Raw genomic sequence first — 18,971 nt, forward strand, 5'->3', positions numbered from 1 at the left:
CTCATCATTGGGAACACTGAAAGGATAATAGTCAAGAAGAGTTTCTTGATAAGTGGTATACCCATGAGGATTGCCTAAGCTACCTTGTGGGTTAAAGGTTGAGAGGGACAACCTCCCGCTTTCGATCATATCCTGAATGACATGTTTTAATTTGTAACATTTCTCTGTATCATGCCCTTTGCCTCTATGGTATTCACAGTACGAGTTCTCGTCCCAGAATTTGGATTTCCTTTCGGGTTCGGGAGTAGGTCCTATAGGCTTCAACATTCGTCGCTCCATGAGTCTCTGAAGGGCATCGGTGTATGTAATACCAATGTTGGTAAATTTCCTAGGAGGTGTGCCCTTATTTTCGGAAGCCTTTGTAAATGATCTTGGAGGGTTGTTAGGAATAGATCGTTCACTAGTTACTTTCTCCTTAAGACTGTCAAATTGAGGGTTTGTCTGGACACTTTTCATCTTAAGAGGTTGGGCCTCAAGCTTCTTACTCATTTCAGTAATCTGTTTCTCCATGTTGGAAAGTCGGAAGTTTAGGATATCAATTGCTCCTTCTATCTTGGAGAATTTGTTGTTGAAGGCAATGGAAAGCATGAGCATTCCATCTTGGATGTCATCGTCTTCGAGGACATTGATCTCTTCGTCATCATGAGGATTGAGGAGATGAGAATAGTCTAGATATGATTCTTCGTCATGTTTAATGGTATTAGACCCAAGAGGGTCGATTTTCTTGGAATGGCCGACAGAAGGTGGCTTAGGAAGCTTGCCCTCTTCGATCATATCTTGGATGGTGTGTTTCAAGAGAAAACACTCTTCAACATCATGGCCTCTACCTTGGTGATATAAGCAGTATTTGTTGCCCTTCCAGAGGTTTACCTGTTTCTCTAAAGGTGGATCCGGAGTCGGCCCTATTGGATGTAGCTTGCCTTGGGCAGAAAGTCTCTTCAGAGCATCGGCATAAGACATGCCTAAATCGGTAAGCACCCTTTGATGCCTCCCAGGTTTCTTTTCAGCTGTTTTTGGCTTTCTAGGACGATTGTTATTGCAAGAGGTAAGCTTTGGATGACCTAGACTAGAGGTTTCTCTAGGTGGTGTGTTCTTTTCCACCATTCCGTTTTCAAGGGTGAGGACGCGAATGCTCAAATTTTCCACTGTAGCTTGAACTCGTAGGACCATGGCATAAATGTCTTGGAGAGACATGGTGATTGTGGCTTGAACTCCTTCGTGACTTTGCTGATTGACGGAACTTGCTGGATTCCTACTCGATAGAAATGACGCGCATTACAACTCGATTCGACATGGGGTCACGCATACTAAGGCAACCAACAAAGGAAGGCACAAGATGACAAATCTAGAGTTGACTTGTGAATTCATGAAATGCCGTGAGCGACGTCTCGTGTTTGAATTCACGGTGCTTGACCTTGACCTTTAGACTCGAGTGATGATTTTGACGGAGTGACATTTATACAGTTGACCTTATTGTTGATTCTGGACTCGAGGTTTGCTTATAGGTGTTAAGAAGACTGTTGTAGTTTAGACTCAAATATGAGGCCCATTGAGACTCGTGTGTTGAGACTCGTGTGTTGAGCCTCGGAACGTGTGACTCGAGTGTTTAGATCCTAACTGAATTGGGGTAGAGGGGTCCACAATGACGGCGCGACGCCTTAGGATTTGACTTGGATTTGAAGAGACCCAAAATGTAAGGAAAGACGGGTTTATGACTCGATAGAGTTCCGACTAGGACATAGTCGGTTTGAATTTTGACTCTAACTTAGCCCAATTGAATTTACATATTTGCATTTACACGGTTTGAAAATATTTTGGTTTAATCTTTTTTTCTTTTTCCCCTTTTTTTTTTCGGACCTTTTTTTTATTTTTTTTTTTGTTTTCTTTTTACGTTTTTGTATTTGGTTTTGAAATGGGTTTTAGGCCCGAAGTTTGACTCGACATATGGACGGAGTTTTGACCGGATTTTGTGCTAATCAAAGGCCTTTTCGAAATTTTCATTTGAAAATGGGTTTTGATTTTTTACAAAAAAAGGTTTCGTTTAGAAATGGTGATCACGTAAGGTACAAACATATATACAAGCATTATAACGGGATGCTGAGTGCATTTAGAAGGGTTTTGGTTTGAAGGGTGGGTTGCCATACCGAACCATCAAACCCGAAGTCTGTGGAGAGGCTCGTGCCAAACAAGAGTAAGGCCGATTCCTAGTCCATTTCCTCAAGTAGTGAAGGCCCTTGATACAAACAAGAGTAAGCATCATGGTATGGATGACGTCAATCGCTATCCATCCTTAGGCCCAAATAAGAATTAGGACCGTTTAGACGGGACGATTGGTCGAATGGGTTGGGTTGGGCCTAGGAAGGCCGAATTAAACGGTCTAGGAAGACCGAGTTATGGAAACCGACAATTGTCTTGTACAAATTATTCCCTAACCTTGTTCGAGTTTCACCCTTAGCTACACGTAAGTGTATATTCCCCAGCAGAGTCGCCAAACTGTGGACAGCGGGCCGCCCACGGGGGCGCTTGGTGAAGGGGCTCGAAAACAAGCGTTTGCATTTTGTATGGAGTCGCCACCAATTTTTATGGGAAATTGGAACCGTTCGAGTACCTCGTGTCATGTCAAGACACAAAGTAGTGACATGAACACTAAGCAATCGTTACCCTTAGCATTCTATGTCTAGAATGACTCTCGTGGATGCCAATGAACACGGGTGCTCACGGAGATCTGGAGTAAGGGTGAGGGTACGATTAGGAAGCTCTTTTGATCGAACACCTAATCCCGCCCGCCTCGATAGCGGCCTCTACTAATGATTAGGGAAGTTATTCATACTCGATATATCGTCGGCTATATGCATGCAATGCAACATCCAAGCTTTAATCCTAACATGTGAAGATTTAACTAAGTCGGTTGACACGTAATTAGCATACAATTGGGTCGAAGTAGGATTTAACATTCAATTACATGTGAAAACATACAAATGATAAAAGAAATACAATAACAATAAATATAAATTACAATAATTACATTGGAATAGGCGATTTATGTCGAAAATACCTTTAAAACGGATGATTTGAGAAAAAGAAATAAAAGAATAAAACACGACAGATCAGAAGGTGATAATACAGATATTAGTTAGTAAATACGTAGCTAATTAAACTAGGTCAAGGCAGAAAAGGGGTTCAGGGACAGAATTCACCCTGGAACAGGCGCAGCAGGCACTGCGCCCTTTGGAAGAGGCGCAGCGATTGTCGCGTCTGCTCCAAGGGTGAGTTCTCGTCGTGAAGTTTTAACGCAAACCGTTAATATTATTTGTTAATTTTAAGGATTGATTACGATATTAGACTCGGATGAAAGTGATTAATGGATTATTTTACATATGAATATGTCATAAAACAGTAAAACATGGTTAAGACGGAAATAAGACGGATTAATTATGTGAAGGGTCGATGTTAATGAATGAACAAACTAACAAACGATTAACTGATTAAACTAAACATGATGAATTGATGACGAATTAGTGATGAACAATAAATAAACAGATGCAAATTTATCAACAACGAATTCCAGAAACTCAATATGAACGAATTGAACCTCTAAAACCCGAAACTTGAATTTAATGACGAAAACCCGCAAATATGAATTATAAGGGATTTAAGTCGGACTTGATGACTAATTAAGCATGAATGATGAATTATATACAATATACATATGATTTATAAATTACCGTGATGAAGAATTAAAGAACAAAACAAAAGGAACAATTTTGATACGAATTACAGAGGACGGAGGAAGAAGAAAAGAAGCAGGAACTGCGGCAGCCTCACGAAGAGGCGCAGCAGGTGCTGCGCTCCTTCGAAGAGGCGCAGCGGTTGCTGCGTCTTTTCTCGACGTCGTCTCACCGGAAATCCGCAAAAAGGTTTTAAAGATGGTTTTAGAAATCGGTTTTAATGAGGTACTTTCGACATAAACCTTACAATTGTTATACAATAATCAAAATACAATAAATAAAAGTGCAATAAATAAAAGGAGAGATTACACCCTCAGACTTACATGTTGATTTTAACGAGAAGAACTAAGAAAATCGATTAGTGATGCTCGACGCGAATGCAAGGAAAGTGCCCTCGTAAGAGGAAAACGATTGATTAAATGATTAAGATTGATTGAGTGTAGTTGGTCAAATTGGTCGGTCATGCAACGGAGAGGCTGGTACCCGGAAAGATCCGAGCTTACGTGGTCGGAAGTCCAAGCACGTAGGCGCCAATTAGTAAGAACGAAGTCTAGAATGCAAAGGGAGAAGAGAAGGGCGGACACTCGCGTGAGAAATATGAGGAACGAAGGCTCCTATTTATACTAATCACACGACGGAATTATGGTAAGACTAGGACACGGAAAGAAAGATCCGGAAATAACCGACTTAGGTTAAAACACGGAAACTTGGACAAAAAGAAAGCCCTGGGAAAAGGCGCAAAGAGCATCGCGTCCCTTGGAAGAGGCGCAAAGACTGCCGCGTCCTTTCCCGGTAGGTTCCTCTGCGCGTAGAAAACGCGTTTGACAGCCTGTCGTATTTTAGGCATAACTTTCTCTACAAGACTCGGATTAAGGTGATTTCGGTGGCGTTGGAAAGCTAAGAAAGAGATCTAGAACTTTCTTTGAAATAGGCCTGACCCAAAAAACTCGTTATGACCTCGTAAAATGGGCCTAAAGGTCGGGTTATCATTTTAACTAAATGAAATGCACATTTTGTAATGTAAACTTTATGTTTAGCCTAATGAAGTGATATGGGACTCAAAATGAGAACAATCTCAACATTTTATGACATCCTAACCTTAGGTAGACAAGCACATTGCTTTGACTCGGGATTTGACGGTTTTAGGAAATGAAGACGGTTTTTGACCCGGACTCCAAATGTACTCTAATTACTGCCAAAACGACCGTATCGGCGCGTAGAGGACAACCATGAGGTAGACATTAATGTTTGAGCAATCACTTGATGATAATCTTACGAACTGTCACAAATCGTTCCGCGTACCAAACATGCGGCCCAATCATCACCGGGTGTTTTGCGAGGGGTGCGGAAACGAGGTGTCTACACATCCTCAACTTGCTTCTTCGGTGCTTCATACCTTGTACCACTTCTCAAGTGAATGGCACTAACCGTTTCATGTCTAGGGGGATTACTTTGAGGTGGTAATTGCCCCTTTTGTCTTTGTGAGCTTGAAGATGCTAGTTGAGTCAATTGTGTTTCCAACATCTTGGTGTGAGCTAGAATGTTGTTAATGGTGGTTTCTTTTGCTTGGCTATCTTTTTGCATTTGGGTGAAAAATTCTTGTTGATTCTTTTGCATTTGGAGGACCGCTTTTTGGACATCAAAGCCTTGGTCATTTTGGTGATTGTATGGATTTTGATTTTGGTAACCTTGGTTTTGATTGTAAAAGGGCCTTTGATTCTGGTTTCTCATGGGTGGTGGAGTGTATGTTGTTTGAGGGTTTTGAACATTTTGGCTTTTGTATGAGAGATTTGGGTGGAACTTGGTGTTTTCATTGTAAAAATTTGAATAAGGGGTACCACTTTTGTAAGCTTGGAAAGCATTAACGTGTTCGGTTGTTCCCCTACACTCACTTGGGTCATGACCCAAAGTTCCACAATTCTCACATATCCCACTTGGGATTGATGAGGATGCCGTCATGGCATTGACATGATGCTTCGATGATTTTGAGTTTTCCTCAAGTCTAGCCATAGCTTGTTCAAACTTCAAGTTGATTGTGTCAATGTGAGCACTAAGTTGAGCACCCAATTGAGTAACGGAGTCCACTTCATGCTTTCCTCCTCTAGTAGCCTTGCGAGGTCTACTATATTATGAATTATGGACCGCCATTTCCTCAATCTTGTTCCATGTTTGATTGTCATCAACTTCGGTGAACATTCCATTTGATCCCATATTGAGAATGTTCCTAGAATCTTCATATAAACCATTCCAAAATTGTTGCACCAAAAACAATTCTCTAAGTCCATGGTGAGGACATGAGCGACAAATACCTTTGAACCGCTCCCAAGCTTCATACAAAGACTCTTCATCCCTTTGCTTAAAACCCGTAATTTGAGCTCTTAGCATGTTGGTCTTTTCCGGTGGGTAGAATTTTTTGTAGAAAGCTAGAGCCAACTTCTTCCAAGAATCTATTCCAAGGGTGACCTTATCAAGGCCCTTCAACCATTGCTTTGCGGTGCCGATTAAGGAAAAAGGAAATAAGACCCATCTAATTTGGTCTTGAGTCACGCCCGTTTGAGAGATAACATCACAATAATCGCAAAAGGTTTCCATATGAGAATGAGGGTCCTCACTAGGCATTCCCCCGAATTGGCTCCTCTCAACTAGTTGGATGAAGGCGGACTTGGCAATAAAATTACCGGTGAGATGTTGCGGTGTAGGAGTACCATTTGGTAGATTCTCCTCGGTGGGTACGGAGTGTGACGAGAATTTTGGCATTGTAGGTGGATTTTGTAGGGTATTGTGTAATGGGTTTTCTTCTCCTTCTATTGCGAAAGGATTGACAAACTCACTAGTGGGTTGAACAACTTCACCAACACCTCTCAAATTCCTCCTAACAAGTCTCCTATTATTCGTCAAGGTTCTTTCGATTTCACGGTCAAAAGGTAACAAATCACTTTGTAACCTTCTAGACATGCAAAATATCAAACAACTAAAAAACAATTAGAACAAACCTTGAGGATTTTTATTTCCTCAAGGCGAAGAAAGACACAACTAATAACAAAAAGGAAATCTAAATCAAACAAACACCGTCCCCAAGAAACAGCGCGCCATTTTTGATCGGTCCGTTTAGTATTCACAAATAAATAGATGTGGTCGTTGGTCACGGTCGAATCAAAACACAATTTATAGCTTAACAAGCAACTCTACAATTAGTAAAGAGGCAAGTAAAGGTCGGATCCCAAGGGACGGGAGTTGAAATGAGATTTCTATTGCAACTAGTGGTGTCTAAGGGGTGTCACAAATTGGGTTGATGTAGAAGGTTACTAAACTAGAATAACAATGAAAATAAACAAGCAAGATGAATAAAAAGGGGTGTAAACAATTGATTAAAGGCACTAGGGTGTCATGGGATCATAGGGGAATCATGGGATATGATCATACAAACATGTTCTCAAATTATAAGCAAGCAATTATTGTTGTGATGGATTGAGTTGGGTTATATCTTACAATCCTAGGAAAGTTTGGGTCCCGGAGCCGAATCGATTAGATTGTACAACACCTACAAGTCGATTTAATCTTCCTTACTCAACAACATGCATGGTCTAACGAGACTCGAGTTGGGTTATGTCTTACAAGTCTCATTGAAAAGATAGGAGATGATAGTAAATGCAAGGATTCATAGGCTTAGCATTTCATCAAATATAACATGTGCATGAGTTGAGATCAAAACAAGCAAGCAAATAAGATATGAAAGCATATTAATTTAAGCATGAATCATTCCCCATGTTGGTTTCCCTAATCACCCATTAACCCTAGCTAAGAGACTACTCACTCATTATCATGTTGATCATGCTAGCAAGGTTGTCAATCATACCAACAATATGAAACATGATGAATAAATGAAAGTAATTAACAATAATTAAAAGGGATTAAGAGATTATACCTACTAATGATTCCAATAATAAAGCAAGAATAATAGAAGTACTTGAATGCTAGATTGAGAGGTTGTCAATCTCCCAATAATAACCCAAATAATCTTCAATTACCCAAAATAAAGGATGAACAAAAGAGAGATTAAAGAACTAAAACTTGGATTAAAACTTGATTAATACTTGATTACAATATTGAAGAGAGATTTGATTGATATTAACTACCCTAATTATTGATAAGAAGAACATGCTCCTCTAATTAGACTAATGGGGTATTTATAGTGAAAATTAGGGAGGATGCATTAGGGTTAACTAAGGGCTAAACTAGTAATTACACTTTTAAGTAGAGCAAGGAGAAGCCGGTATTTTTGGAGAGAAGGGCTTCTCTTTTCGTAGCTTGAAGAAGACAACCCGCGTTGTGAAGGAATCGGGGGCGGATTAGGTCGGGACGGCCGGATTTGGTCGATGGAATCCGAGCGGATTCTCGGGAATCCGGGCGGATTGTTGAGGGGGAATCCGAGCGGATTCACTGGGACGCTTTCGGATTGTGGATAGGCGGGACGGGCGGATTGCTGACAATCCGCTCGGATTGTCAGTCAGCGTGATACTTCTTCTTCTTCTTCCCTTTTCTTCATAAATTCCTTGGGGATTTCCTTGGGGACTCAAGGATCCTTTCTCAACATTGCTCTTCTACTACGATATGTACAAAGGCCTTCTAATCTTGTCCCTCCTTGATGCTTGGTCATTGAATTTGATCAATTTAGTCTTGTTTTGCCACGAAAATGCAAGATTCTTACTCCTTTCCTACCAAGGGATCAAAATCTCAAAGAATATGCAAAACAAAGAACTAAAGATAAGAAATGACCCAAATAAGCACTAAAAAGCATGGAAACAAGGGTAATTCGGGGGCTAAATATGCGCCAATTATGGTCACATCACTGGGGAACACGAATTGATTATCTTCTCCAGACACATCTGCCTTCGCTTGCTCGTTTCGGATCCCTTCTCGAGTTTTGATGATTCGGAGAGCGGAACCAAGACCTTGTCATCGTCCGAACCGAGCACTAGGCCATGGGCGGTTTTATTTTAGGCTGTAGTTAAGACTCAAAAGATGTTTAAGGATAAAGGATGGGCGACGTCTCGAAAGATAAGCCCCAGAGTGAGAAGGTGAGAATTTGGCAAAACAAGGAATGGGGGACGTCTTAAGGAAGAAGCCCCCAGTAAAGAGGTATAAGATTATTTTTTGCAGCTGGGTGGGCTGCTTTTGAGGATTGATGTTGACGGTTGAGATTGAAATGGGGGTGCGGTTGTGTCCTTGTTGGGGGACTGCCTACGTATTCGCGTGTTTGCGAAATCAATCCAGATCGTAGTTCTGAGCTGGTATTGAGGATCGAAAATTGGAAATGTTAGGAAAGGGGTGTGCGGTTGTGTCCTTGTTGGGGGACTGCCTACGTATTCGCGTGTTTGCGAAATCAAACCAGATTGTAGTTCTGCGTGTGTGTGCAATGGGTTGCAAATTGAAGGTTTGAAAATTGAATGTGTGTGGGGGTGTGGTTGTGCCCTCATAATAGGACTGCCTACGTATTCGCGTGTTTGCGAAATCAAACCAGATCGTAGTTCTGAATGTGTTTGTGTGCTTAAGCTAACTGTTAGGACCTTGAAGTGATTTTGAGATGTATGGTTGTGTCCTTGAAGGACTGCTTACGTATTCACGTGAAGTGAAATCAAACCAGATCGTAGTTCTGAATGTGTGTGCCTAAGCGAGTTGTTAGGACCTTAAAGTGTGAGGGTCACGACGGTAAATTCCATTTGGTGACTCGAGAAATTGACTTGAGATAATTCCTCCTTGATTATGAATCGAAGAGGTGTAATTTGTGAAAATTTTCCTTATCATGTGAGCACACTAAAAAGTGGACCCTAAGGGTAGATTAAGTATGTCCCGTTCTTGAAAGCAAAGCATTCGAGGACTCCGTATCTGGGTTAGGGTGAAAATGGCTTCGGCATTATGGAATGTGGAGCTTGGTGATGATAGGTTAGTTTGACAGATAAAAATCCGGAGTTGAGGGTCACGACGGTAAATTTTATTTGGTGACTCGAAGGTTGATTGGAGAGAAATCCCACTTGATCATGAATCAAAGAGGCATAGTTTGTGAAAATGTTTCTTGTTACGTGAGCACACTAAAAAGTGGACTCTAAGAAAGAAATGGGCATGCTTCGTTCTAGGGAGCAATGTTTTTTGAAGACTCTGTATCTGAGTCAGGGGGAAAATGGCTTCGACATTATGGAATGTGGAGCTTGGTAATAAGAAGTTTGTTTGACAGATAAGGATCTTGATCTTGTATTGGTGGTGTTTAGGCTGATGGATTACGGTTTGTAATGTGGTGCGGAATGAGGTCTCAGGCTTGGTATGGCCTGAGCACGAAATGGTTGGTAAACAAATGTGGGATCAGAATCCCATGTCTGGACCTTAAAGGTTAAGGTGTAATATTACGAGCTTGAGGGGAATCTTCAGAAGCCTAGATAGGTCTCCCTATAGCAGTCTTTAGAAGGACTTAGGGGTGAAGCGATGTTGGTCAAGGTTTTGGTGTTTGGTTTTTTGGACCCGTTGGTCCGAGATTTGGTGTGTTGGACTCGTTGGTCCTAGGCTTTGGACTTGTTGGTCCTGGACTTGGTGTTTTGGACTCGTTGGTCCTTGGCTTTGGACTTATTTGTCCTGGACTTGGTGTTTTGGACTTATTGGTACTGGGCTTTGGACTTTGTTGGTCCTAGACTTGGTGTTTTGGACTCACGGGTCTTGGGCTTTGGACTTGTTGGTCCTGGACTTGGTGTTTTGGACTCATGGGTCCTGGGCTTTGGACTTGTTGGTCCTGGACTTTGTATTTTGGACATGTTAGTCCTGAGCTTTGGACTTGTTGGTCTTGGACTTTATAGTTTGGTGTTGGAGTCGTTGGTCCGAAGTTTGAAAAGTGACGGTTTTTTTTAATTCCGTCATTTGAAATTGTGGGAAAATAACGAATTTGAATTTCGCTATTTAATTTTTGTTTGAAAAGGACGGTTTTAATTCCGTCGTGTGGAATTGTGAGAAAATAACGAATTTGAATTTCGCTATTTCGTTTTTGTTTGAAAAGGACGGTTTTAATTCCGTCGTTTGGAATTTGTGAAAATAACGAATTTGAATTTCACTATTTTGTATTTGTGATTTGAAAATGACGGTTTTTTATTCCGTCGTTGAAATTCGTGAAAATAGCGAATTTTAATTTCACTATTTTGGTTTTGTTTTGGCTTTAGCCTTGGCTTTGGTTTCTGCTTTAGCTTTGACTTTGACTTTGGCTTTGGCCTTGAATGGCTATTGGCTTGGGCCTTTGATTTTGGCATTTCGCTCTGGCTTTGGATGGTTGGTTATTGGCTTGGGCCTTGAATGGCTATTGGCTTGGGCCTTTGATTTTGGCCTTGGGTGAGTAGCTTTGATTTGGCTATGGGTTTTGCTTTTGCTTCGGCTGGATGGCTTTTGCAGTGGCTGAATGGCTTTTGGTCCTTTTTTTTTTTTTTTTTTTTTTTTTTTTTTTTTTTTTTTTTTTTTTGCTTAGGCTTTAGCCTTGGCTTTTGCTTTGGCTTTGGTTTTTGCTTTTGTTTGGGCTTGGATCTATTGATTCTTTGTCGTCCGTCGTTCGAGGAAGGTAAAGGTGCAGATGGGGATGTACCCGTTGGTGAAAGGTTGATACTTGGTGATGAGATGTTTTTGTGGGGAATGGGCTTGCCTTCCATCATTGATCATGAATAAGGAGATGTTCTAGTTTGTTATCTACGTTCATCGTTGAATCCCTTTGATAAAAGCTCGTTCGAAATTGGGTGCTAATGAAAGGTTTTTATTGCCAGACATGGGATAGGTAAAGAGAATGGACACGGAGTTTCACGTTCTCTGCTTACTTGGTACTGAACGTCACTCGAGTGTACTCACATTGAATTGGAACATGTTGTTTGTTTTAAATCAATTCTCAAATCAATTCTCGTTGTCAACGGGAAATGGTAAAGGGGAGAATATATGATAGTTGAAAATCGTGCTTTTATTTAGATAAATAAGATGTTAGCACAGACTCGATGAATACGTGTGACTCATGGGGGAAGCCCCCAGTTTGTCACTTAGGAATAAAAGGACAGACACTAGGATAGATATGAGAAAGCCTAAGACTCGGACTCGGACTCAGACTCAATCGTAGATACGGACTCCTAATCATCACTTTCCTCTTAGAAAGTCTCCTTCGCAGCATCTGGCGGCTTGAATGTCTGGTCTTGAGCATTGACCTACTTGAGCACTTCACTCTCGTTGTTGGGAATGATATGAGGATAATAGTCCATGCGGCTCTCATCTTCTTGCAGAATGAGATGTTCATTAGGGTTGTCTTCATCACTTGGTTGGCATAGGGATGAAGCCATCAGTTCATGGTTGTCGATCATATTTTGAATAACATGTTTCAATTTGAAGCATGTTTCAGTATCATGACCTTTTCCTTGATGATATTGGCAATAAGCATTGCCGTCCCAGAAACGGGTTTTCCTGTATTCCGACGGGTCTGGAGTGGGCCCGATTGGTTGTAGCTTCCCTTCAGTCATGAGCTTTTGAAGAGCTGCGGCAAAGGTTGTGTTTGGTGAATGTCCTTTGAGAACCTTCAACCTTACTGTTGGACTTAAGACATGCAGGATGATTGTCTTGACTGAGAGGTGCAATTACGATTTTGCCAGCCTCGATCATATCTTGAATGACATGCTTGAGTATGAAACCGGTTTCGGTGTCATGGCCCTTGCCTTGATGGTATTGGCAATAGGCATTACCATCCCAGGATCGGGCTCTTTTGTGTTCGGGTTTGTCCGGAGTCGGACCAATGGGTTGGAGCATTCCTCCTTAAGCAAGTATCTCCAGAGCGGTGCCATACGTTATTCCCAGATCTGTGAATACCCTTTGATGTTTTCCAATGGTTCCCACATTGGTGTTTTTTTGGATGTTTTTGTGAGTTTTGTTTTTGTTTTTGTCAATCCTGGGCGGAAGCAAGATTGGGTTGTTGTCAATGGGAAGTTTTTGGGATGTTGCTTGCTATTTTTAATGGGTTTTTGGTGAGGTGATTTCTTTGTTGGTAGGTTCGTGGATGTGGGAACCATCGGATGACTCCTCATTTTCAACAGCTGTTGGTTGGTGAACGGAGGGTCTCCTTGGTGGCCAGGTTCATTTTCGGTACTACCAAACCTCTTCTCCAAATTAGCTACCCGAGTGTTCAAATCATCGATAGCCACTTGCAGCTTTGAGAATATGTTGTTGATGGCGACGGAGAGCATCATTATACCGCTTTGTATGCCATCCTCATCAATTACATGAATTTTCTCATCGTCAGAAGAGATGAGATGAGAGAAGTCTAGGGAAGGTTCATGACTGTGTCCAACAGGGTTTTCTGGAGGGTTGTTTTTGTCATTTGCTGAGGGAGGTAATGGTAACTCGCCCTTTTCGATCATATCAAGGATGGCGCCTTTTAGAGGGAGACACATTTCAGTGTCGCGTCCGCGACCTTGGTGATATTGACAAAACAGCTTTCTGTCCCATCTTCGACCTCGCTTGCTTGGTAAAGGGTATGGAGTTGGACCAATTGGTTTGAGCTTTCCTTTGGAGATTAGCCTTTCCAAGGCTGTGGCATAAGGCATACCCAAATCAGGGAAGGACCTATGAGGTCGTCTGGTTTTGGTTTGGTCGTTGGCCAGTAGTCGGCTTTCAAGAAGCTTAACCCTTTGCTTAATATCAGAAGAGGGAAAATTCCCGGTTATCATCTTGTCCTCAACCTGGGGGAGACAAGTGCTCAAGTTTTCCATGGTAGCTAGGAGTCGAAGGACCATGTTGTTGGTTTCGGCAGAAGTCATGGCGGATGAAGGTTGATCAGCTTCTTAAGAATCTGGTTGGCGATTGATAGCACCCAAGGGATTCCTATTTGACATAACGATAGGCGTTATAACTTATCTTGGCAAGGTTTTGCAAAAACAAAGGAAAGTACGACTCATATGTACAAAAGGCATTTTTGTCGTGAAGACGCGACGGTATGACTAGGTTATGAGTTCATTAAAGATCGTGGATGACCTCTTGTGTTTAAACTCTTGGTGCACGACTTTGAATTTAGACTCGAGTGTCGACTTTGGCATAGTGATGCAAGACAGACGACTTCTGACTCAGTTTGGATGTGCATTGATGGCGTGACGCCGTTGGACGAGACATGCACACAAACGTGACCTTTGACCCGTAATGTGGTATAAAGACGGGTTTAATACCCGAGAGGTTTTAACTCTGGTAACGCCATTGAAGATGTCTCGACAATTAGGCGACACGACCTAAACCAGAAGGTAGGTACTAACTTCGGCGGAGACTCGGCGTTATCTAGACGACTTGACTTGAAATAGACTGGACTCTAATCTACTCGAGGCTGAATCAGAAAGGTGGACTGAAATTTTCGAAAATAGAAATTTTCAAAAAGATCCATTTGTCGTTTTATGGACGGCTTCCGAAGAGTAGAGATCTTTAGAAGGTCGGCCAGTTGAAAGGGTTGTCTTAGGTAAGTTTTCAAAAGACGGTTTGAGTTTGAGTTTGTGACGGCTTTGAAAACAATGTGTTGTTTCCGAAGACGGTTTTTGAAATTCCGAATCACGGATTTGAAAATCGTATTTGGAATCGTCATCACAATGGCCATGAAACCGGTTAAATTTGTTTTCATAGGATTTAAAATTGGGTTGAAAATTTGAACACGGTTAAATTTGTCGTCAAAAATTGAGTTTTGATTTGAAATATGAAAACGGTTAAATTTGTTTTCAAAGATTTGATTTTGAATTTGAAATTTGAAAACGGTTTAAATTGTTTTCAAATTGTTTGAAATCGGATTTGAAAACGGTTAAATTTGTTTCCAAATGGTTTGAAGTTGGATTTGAAATTTGAAAACGGTTAGATTTGTTTTCAAAGATTTGATTTTGAATTTGAAATTTAAAAACGGTTATATTTGTTTTCAAAGATTTGATTTTGAATTTGAAATTTGAAAACGGTTAAATTTGTTTTCCATTGATTTGAAATTGGATTTGAAGTTTGAAAACGGTTAAATTTGTTTCCAAAGATTTGAAATTAGAATTTATGAGGATTGAATTCGTCGTTACAACGGGTTAGAAAACCGTTTTAACCTTTGAAAGACGGTATGTAAATCGAAAATTGTGAGAATTGAAATCGTCATTAAGACAGCTTAAAAAAGCCAAATTTGATTTTGAAAACGAGATTTGAAATTTGGAAAGTTGCACGGGTTGAAATCGTCATTATGACGGTTTGAAAAACATTTTTGTTTGAAAACTGATTTCGAATTTTTGAAAATTTGAGGGTAGAATTCGTCATTACGACGGCATAAAAGGGCGCTTTGAGAATGCAACGGTCGGCGAGGGACCGAGGTTTGAAACGGCCATTATGACGACGTAAAAGGGTATTTTGAAATGGTGTGTGAAAACCAAGGTTTGAAATCGTCATTACGACGGCATAAAAAGGTGCATTTGAAATGGTTATAAAAACCGGATTTTAAAATGGTCATTATAACGGCATGAAAAGGTGCTTTGAAACGGTTGTAAAAAACCGAGTTTGAAAATCGTCATTATGACGGCCTAAAAAGGCGTGCTTTTTTGAAATGCAACGGTCGGTGAAAGACCGAGGTTTGAAACAGTTGTAATAAAAACTAGTTTGAAAATCGTCATTATGACGGCCTGGAAAGGCGTGTTGAATGGTTGTAGAAAACTGGGTTTGAAAATCGTCATTACGACGGCCTAAAAAGGCTTGTTGAAATGGTTGTAGAAAACCGAGTTTGAAAATCGTCATTACGACGGCCTAGAAAGGCGTGTTGAAATGGTTATAAAAACCGGGTTTTTAAAATCGTCACTACGACGGCCTAGAAAGGCGTGTTGAAATGGTTATAAAAAATCGGGTTTGAAAATTGTCATTACGATGGCCTAGAAAGGCGTGTTGAAATGGTTATAAAAAACCGGGTTTGAAAATCGTCATTACGACGACCTAGAAAGGCGTGTTGAAATGGTTATAAAAAACCGGGTTTGAAAATCGTCATTACGACGACCTAGAAATGCGTGTTGAAAAGCAACGGTCGGCGGAAGACCGAGGTTTGAAATGGCCATTATAACGGTGCAAAAAGGTGTTTTTGAAAGTTTGAAAATGACACAGAAGGACTTATGATAATATAGCACATAAGCACTCACAGTTTCATTATATTATGCATGATGCTGACACGGGTTTTGGCTTAAAAGAGTGGGTTACACACCAAGCAATCAAACCCCGATTTGCGAGAGGGATACCAATCCAAACAAAATGTGTAAGGAGGGTGACCTAGCCTCGTGCTCCAAGGTGATGAAAGCTCTTTGACGAAACAGAAATGTGTACCGTCAACGTCATGCTTGACTCAATCGGGATTCGAAACGCGGGGATGAGAAAACTCACGCCGACGAGACGAGCTAATTGGTCGAAAGGGTTAGGTTATGGGCCCGGACAAGGAACCCGACCGTGACCGTAATATCAATTAATACATTCCAACCAAGACCTCATTCGAGTCTCACCATCTAGGGATCACAAAGACACAAGTGTCCTAGTTTTCCCCAACGGAGTCGCCAATCTGTGGACATGGGCTACAGGCCGGTCTGTGGATTTGGGCCACCTATCGATCTGCGATCACGGGCCACCTGCACGCCAAGCCAATCTGTGGACATGCAGCGGTCTAAAAGCCATGCTCGGTGACTTAAAAATGCTTTCGACTGGATCGCTTTAGATCGGTCGATTTCGTCTCGGCAAAGGTCTCGAAACGATGTTGAGATGTTCGGAGTCGCCACCAAGCATTTGTGGGATGCTTGGAACCCGTTCGAATCCACTTTATACCTAGGTTAATCAAGGCAAAAAGCGGTGTTTGACATAGGTACTAAAGATAAGGACTCGTCCCCCTTTTAGCATTCTATGCCTAAAATGACTCTCGTACGCCCTGGATAAGGCCATCCACTATCCAAAGGTTCTGAGTACGGGGTGAGGGTACGTATTGGGTAGCCCTTTAATCAGACACCCAATCCCGCCCGCGTTAGCGGCCTCTACTGATTGATCGTGGTTGTTTAAGTGCAAAAGTTGATAAAATGGTTGAAATGCATGAATGCGCATCCAAAAGTTTAACCTAACATGTGAATATTTCCTAAGTCGGTTGTTTATGCATGTACCAAGAAATTGGTGTCAAAGTTTGATTTAGATTCATTTGCATGTGAAACGGAAATTAAATATCCCTTTACCAAATTCGGATTATGGTGCTTAACACGATTCCAATGTTTTGAAAAAGGGTGTCAAATGACAAAGTGTAAAAACACATAAACTTGTCAATCTGATCCGTCATGTATTCGGATTAACCGTAATCGGGACCATCTTGGACAAATGCTAAAATGAAACAGAATAGTGCCATGCAGCCCCATTGGGGCGCGAGCCTATTGGCGAGGGAAGGGGCTCTGCCCTGGTTTATAAAAGATGAAAACAAGAGGCCTTGGGGCGCGAGCCATGAGCCGAACCAAGAGGCGTCTCCTGGTTGTAAAAAGGTTGTTTAAAACCATTTTAAAAGGTAGTTAAAAAGGTTATTTAAAACCGTATTTGTGATGAATGATTTGCAAGTATTGTTTGCATGACTCGGAATAATTACTATTATGTTAGTAATATTCGTTGTCGGATTTGCAAGTTTAAAAAGCATAGTTTACAAATAAAAATGTAAAATGTTTGATTTGAACTAATTATGTTAAGTTCATTTCTTTGTAATTAGTCAAGTTAATCATCGTACTCGGATTAAACCGACATGGTATAAAGAACTAAGGATGATTATGAATTATCACTAATATATTTACAAATGTAAACAATTGAGAAAAATCCTAAATAAAAGAAAAGGGAGTTAAAATACCCATTAAAATGTAATTAACCAATAATATCATCGAGTCACGGGATAAACCGTCATGGTATAAGGAACCAAGGATGATTTTTGTAATGGCCAAAATATTTGTCATAAAAATGAATTAAAATAGTAAGAACCGTAAAAGTAAAGAAGTAAAAATAAAAGAAAGTGTTGAAGGAAAGACGAACTCAAACACGTTTGAGTCTGACCTGGACACCCCATTGAGGCGCGAGCCCTTTTGCATAGCAAGGGGCTTCTGCCTCAGGCCAAAACCCGGTTTTGGCTCGTCTAACCTATGTTTGAATCGTGTTATGCATCATTCATGCTCATAAACTCATAAAAACAGTAGAGACATGAAATAAATGAGTTATTTACACCCTCAAACTTACGTGTATTGATGTTTGCAAGATAGACAACTTTAGAGACGGTTTTCTCGTAGCCACTACTCACGATCAAAGAAGTTTAAAAAGGTGCCTTAAAAAAGGATTTTGTTTTGAAAATATGTTAATTAAAACATGTTGATTAATGAATTGAGTTGGTCAAATGGATCGGCGAATGTACGGCGACGGTACCAAACAATATGTGTAAGACTTGTGTTTACAATCGGTAGGTCGTAAACACGTGTCGATTTTGTGACTTAGGAAGTCGGGTCTAGATGTTTAAGGGAGAAGGTGGGGGCGGACTCTCGCGTGTGTATTGTGGTGTGTGATGGTGGGTATTTTTAGAGAAATGTAGGATGGTAGGTCGGTTGAGTTTACTTAGAGGCTAAGCAGACACCTGCTTTAGGCGCGAGCTACCTTCTGATACAAATGGGTGTATTGTCTTTTTCAATTTGGACGTCGCCTTTGCTCCATCTATTATTTGGTTGGTTTGATTTGTGGTAACCAAATGAGATGTCGTGTAACAATATGGGCATCTATTAAGATGATTTTGGGTGTTACTTGAGGTAGGTGTTTTGTGTGCTTGACTCGGGTTTGACCCGTGTGAGTCGGGATTTGAATTTCGATTCGATTTTTGGCCTGGTGTCGGTTTTGACTCTAATTAGGGTCATTTTAATGGAAATGACATGATAAAGATATTAATGGCATTATTTTCGACATTCGAGATTTTGTTTGACTCGGGTTGACTCAGGTTGACTCGAGTTGCGGGTTTCTGAGTCGGTTTTGGGTCCGAAGAAAGTTTTGACCCTAGTTACGGTCATTTTAATGGAAATGACATGATAAACACATTCATGGCATTATTTTTGACATTCGGGATTTGGGCTGACTCGGGTTGACTCCGGTTGACTCGAGTTGCGGGTTTCTGAGTCGGTTTTGGGTCCGAAGACGGTTTTAACTCTAAATAGTGTTATTTCAATGCAA

At 40.9% G+C, this 18,971-nt stretch overlaps 1 non-coding gene across 1 annotated transcript; it reads left to right on the plus strand.

Moving 5' to 3' along the window:
• The first annotated feature begins 6,006 nt into the window (after positions 1-6,006).
• Positions 6,007-6,113, plus strand: LOC141624176 (small nucleolar RNA R71). Its single transcript, XR_012533986.1, has one exon. It is a non-coding gene; the product is annotated as a small nucleolar RNA R71 (small nucleolar RNA).
• Positions 6,114-18,971: the final 12,858 nt, after the last annotated feature.

Source organism: Silene latifolia, chromosome X (genome assembly GCF_048544455.1).
Source record: "Silene latifolia isolate original U9 population chromosome X, ASM4854445v1, whole genome shotgun sequence".
NCBI lineage: Eukaryota > Viridiplantae > Streptophyta > Magnoliopsida > Caryophyllales > Caryophyllaceae > Silene > Silene latifolia.